This window comes from Piliocolobus tephrosceles, chromosome 12 (assembly GCF_002776525.5).
Source record: "Piliocolobus tephrosceles isolate RC106 chromosome 12, ASM277652v3, whole genome shotgun sequence".
NCBI classification, from domain to species: domain Eukaryota; kingdom Metazoa; phylum Chordata; class Mammalia; order Primates; family Cercopithecidae; genus Piliocolobus; species Piliocolobus tephrosceles.
The window spans coordinates 93,693,239-93,698,247 of record NC_045445.1 but is presented as its reverse complement, the minus strand read 5'-3'; the positions used below and the strand labels follow the sequence as shown (position 1 = coordinate 93,698,247).

At 38.8% G+C, this 5,009-nt stretch overlaps 1 pseudogene; it reads right to left on the bottom strand.

Moving 5' to 3' along the window:
- Positions 1–1,037: 1,037 nt before the first annotated feature.
- On the bottom strand, positions 1,038–4,412 carry LOC111535908 (annotated as a pseudogene).
- Between the last annotated feature and the right edge of the window lie 597 nt (positions 4,413–5,009).

The window sequence follows — 5,009 nt, the reverse complement described above, 5'->3', positions numbered from 1 at the left end:
GAGCTTCTGCACAGCAAAAGAAACTACCATCAGAGTGAACAGGCAACCTACAGAATGGGAGAAAATTTTTGCAATCTACTCATCTGACAAAGGGCTAATTTCCAGAATCTACAAAGAACTCAAACAAATATACAAGAAAAAAACAAACAACCCCATCAAAAAGTGGGGAAAGGATATGAACAGACATTTCTCAAAAGAAGACATTCATACAGCCAACAGACACATGAAAAAATGCTCATCATCACTGGCCATCAGAGAAATGCAAATCAAAACCACAATGAGATACCATCTCACACCAGTTAGAATGGCAATCATTAAAAAATCAGGAAACAACAGGTGTTGGAGAGGATGTGGAGAAATAGGAACACTTTTACACTGTTGGTGGGATTGTAAACTAGTTCAACCATTATGGAAAACAGTATGGCAATTCCTCAAGGATCTAGAACTAGATGTACCATATGACCCAGCCATCCCACTACTGGGTATATACCCAAAGGATTATAAATTATGCTACTACAAAGACACATGCACACGTATGTTTATTGCGGCACTATTCACAATAGCAAAGACTTGGAATCAACCCAAATGTCCATCAGTGACAGACTGGATTAAGAAAATGTGGCACATATACACCATGGAATACTATGCAGCCATAAAAAAGGATGAGTTTGCGTCCTTTGTAGGGACATGGATGCAGCTGGAAACCATCATTCTTAGCAAACTATCACAAGAAGAGAAAACCAAACACCGCATGTTCTCACTCATAGGTGGGAACTGAACAATGAGCTCACTTGGACTCGGGAAGGGGAACATCACACACTGGGGCCTATCATGGGGAGGGGGGAGGAGGGAGGGATTGCATTGGGGAGTTATACATGATATAAATGATGAATTGATGGGTCCTGACGAGTTGATGGGTGCAGCACACCAACATGGCACAAGTATACATATGTAACAAACCTGCACATTATGCACATGTACCCTAGAACTTAAAGTATAATAAAAAATAAATAAATAAATAAATAAATAAAATGCAATTATTCTTTAAGAGCCAGAGAAATCAGAATTTAACAAAATCCAAGGATAGTCATTTATGTCTCCAAACAGGAAAAAAAAAAAAAAACATCAAGCAGGTTACCCGCTCATTTCTTAGGAACCATGAAATCTCAACTCAGATATTATAACTGGAGTGAAACTGATTGTTATGAAAAATCGTATCTTTGTATTATATCTAACAGAACACGAAAACACAGAAATCAACCTTGAAACAGATTTTAATGTATCTGATTTGCATCTACGATTTTCAATAATAGAAAAAGATGGGTGTAGAATTTATGGAATTCACCCAAAATCTCACAAATTATGTTAGATCTGATACTAGAACCTCCTTCAGTGCTCAGCATATTTCACAGAAAGTAGTATTACAAATGTATTATGTATTTATTAAAAGCAGAAATTAGAAAATAATCTGAAAATTTTTTGCTCTTGGTTATAGTCACAAGTAAGAAAATGCTTTCATATTTGATGATTCAATACGGTTTTGACCCAATTTGTTTCTGTATCTGAGAGTGTTTAAGTCTTCCAGTCAGGCATATGGGGTCGGAACAACTTTTCAAGGAAAGCCTGCATTTGAATTGTGCTTTAAAGGGGCGGTAATGTTCTCTCTTTTTATTATCAAAAGTATAATATTGTGAAAAACAGAAAGCACATAATTTTGCCTCTTAATGGATAGCATACCTCCTTCTGGCGTTTTAAATTGCTCTAATTTTGGCAGAATTTTCTCCTGGACATCAGGACCATCTCTGCATTCATCCCAGTCTTTGACTGAGACAGTTCCTGGAGGTCAATTTCCAGGTCAGGCACTAAAAAATACAAAGGTTCTTGATTGAAACGGGCAAACAAGAAAGACAAAAAAGGAAATGATAGTATTCTTTTCCTCAGTGTTATGAAATAAAAGCCTGTGGACTACCGTGCTAATAAATGTCATGTAAAGATGTCACATCTTTATTTTCCTATATTATAAAATCTTATATTAAATGACAATCTGAGGATAAATCACACCACACCTACATTTCCCATATTTTACCATTGTGTATTATGAACAGTGGATATCGACTAAAAAATCTGAAGTCTGCCTGAAGTCTGGATAGAATTTTAATCATGAATGAAATTTAATTTTCTAAAGGATTAGAACAATGTGTTGGCCTGCTTATGAGAAATCTTACAATTGGACACCCATTCCTTGTTGAGGTAACTTGAAAATTATTTGGATAAAGTTAATTAACGTTATGCTTAGGTTCAAAGGCCCTATACGTAACTTTGTATAAATGAGTCACATTTAGAATAATGTACCAAAATAACAGGAAAGTAACTGTATTCCAGTGAGGGCACAGGAAATTGAGTGCAAAGAAATTAGTGGCCATCGTTGACAGTCATATTCTAGAAACCTCTTAACAATGAATTGCTGAAATAATCCACGTCCCAAATTCTGCCAATGTTTAGCGTGAAAATGGTATCCACTGAGTAAACAACTTCTGATTTAGGATAAACTTATGGTACTTTGAGTTTTCTAATTATGAAAGTGCTTCAGCAACTTTTAAAAGCCCCTTCAAAATCATACTAATATAGCTACCTGTATGCCAGTGTCTTTAATTAGCCACCTTTTACCAAACATCTTGAAAAAATACCAATCAAAGGATACCACTCAAAGAGTGGCTGTCATTTATTGAGCTCTTTTCTGGAGTTGCCATTCTGCTTCATTGAACTGTGTTTTGTCCTGAGCCCAATACTGAAGTACCTTACAGTACACACACATTCGAATAATAAGTATCTTAAGCAAAACCACTGACCTTTTCTTATTACAACATGGATAACAAAAACCTTGGGACAAAATATGAATTTTGTCTCCGTGAGTCAAGTGTTCTTGGTAAACCTCAATATCCCTGAGCCTCAATTTTCTTATTTATAAAATGGAGCTAACATTCCTATGCAAATGGGCTTTATTCAGGGTGTTACAAGGTAGGATGACTTGGCACTCTATATGCTATTAAAGGGTGTTTATAGCACTGTTGACGCAATGACTTAGAAGATCATAAAACAACATTCTAAGAACACATTAAACTAGTGAAATACTGCATATGTTTACACATAAAATTAAACTACTTTGTCTGATTTAGCAAGGACTGTATTTTCAAGCATACGAAATACATCATGAAGAAAAAGAAAAGATTCATTATATCCAGGGACTGCATGAAGCTGCAAACTATACTGTTGACTTTTCCAGCCAACTTTCAGTAAGTGTTTGAGATCCTTTCCTAATGTTTTCTTTCCTCCCGTTACTGGTCATGACGTAAGTCATGATGCACACATAGGCCTCCTCCCCACTGTAGACATTCTTTCTTTCCTTTCCCAGCACCTTGAATCTCAGCTGCACCCTGATCTCTCTCCTGACCAGGTGTAGGATCCCAATTTTCAGTTGGTGGTTCTTCTTGTTGAGGGTCCTCATCACTGTGCTCCTGGGACCATGGTTGTGTGTGTAGAAATAAAAAGTTTTGTTGTCAATACATGTCAATAATGTAAATATATAGAATATATAGGTATTTCTGATCATACGTAAGTCTAAAGACATTTCTCCAACACTATTCCATATACGTATTCTTCATAAAGTTATTCTTCCCACAGAGAGGTTACTCTAAGACAGAATTACTCTCAAGGGCTTTGGAAGGTGATTTAATCTATGCTGAGATGGATGTGTGCAATCTGTTATGAATAAGCATACAGAGGAAGTCATGGGCAAAATCTGGGGAACACAAAGTTATCCATCCAGGCAAAACCAGAAAGTATGCCAGGCACAGTGGCTCGGGCCTGTAATCCCAGCCCTTTGGGAGGCCGAGGCAGGTGCATTGCCTGAGCTCAGGAGTTTGAGACCAGCCTGGGCAACACGGTGAAACTCTGTCCCCCATCTCTACTAAAATACAAAATGAAATTAGCCGGGCATGGCAGTGTGCACCTGTAGTCCTAGCTACTCGGGGAGATGAGGCAGGAGAATTGCTTGAACCTCGAGGCAGAAGCTGAAGTAGCTGAGCCTGGGCAACAGAGCAAGACTTCATCTCCAAAACACACACACACACACACACACACACACACACACACACACACACAACAACAACAACAACAACAACAGAACATAATCCTCTTGGATCAGTCTTTCCTTCATGAGATGCCATGATCATTTTTTATCAGCTTGGAAGACCTTTAACAGTGTATGTATACTAGTTCAACAACACTATCACAAAAAGAAATGTCTGTTAATAGAAAACAACGAATGTTAAAGCACTCACAAGCATGGGCCCTATCAGCTCAGGAGTTTGTAAACTTCATCTTGGTCTAGGCCTACATGTTGATCTTCCTCACCAGATTGTATTTCACTCTGCAAAGAGAATACAAAATACTGTGATTGGGAAAATGCACTTGACAGGATAGCTATATTTGAGCGCTTCCATGGCCAAATGTTAACTTGTCATTTTTTTAAAGTTTGGAAATACTTTGAAGGTAAGTCCCAGGGCAAGTATAAGTTTGTGTGCCTTCTGAATAGAATGCTTACACAGTCACTTAAGGTGGCGAAGCTAGCAAAGTAATGCCTTAAGGCTCCTGGCAAGAGACACTGGATATCTCTAATGTGGTTTGAGGCATTTCTGGGACTCACATACCTCCAACAGCACCTGCAACACGCGCCCCATTTTAACCCGATCCCCTCTGCGCCAAGGCCCTCCTTCCTCCCTAGTAGTGGCCCTGACAAAAAAGAAGGCCAATGGCTGTGGTGCCACATGAAAAGGATGAAGACTTCCAGGCCCTTCTCCCTCCGAGTCTCCCTCCCCCTGACAACCCTCTGGAAGCCCATTGGCTTCTCCTCACCCTCAATCACACTTCAACTCCCAGTTGGATTGGACTGTGGACCTACCTGCTGCTTCTCAGTAGGAGAGAAAGAATCCAGACCTCAGGAACTTGAC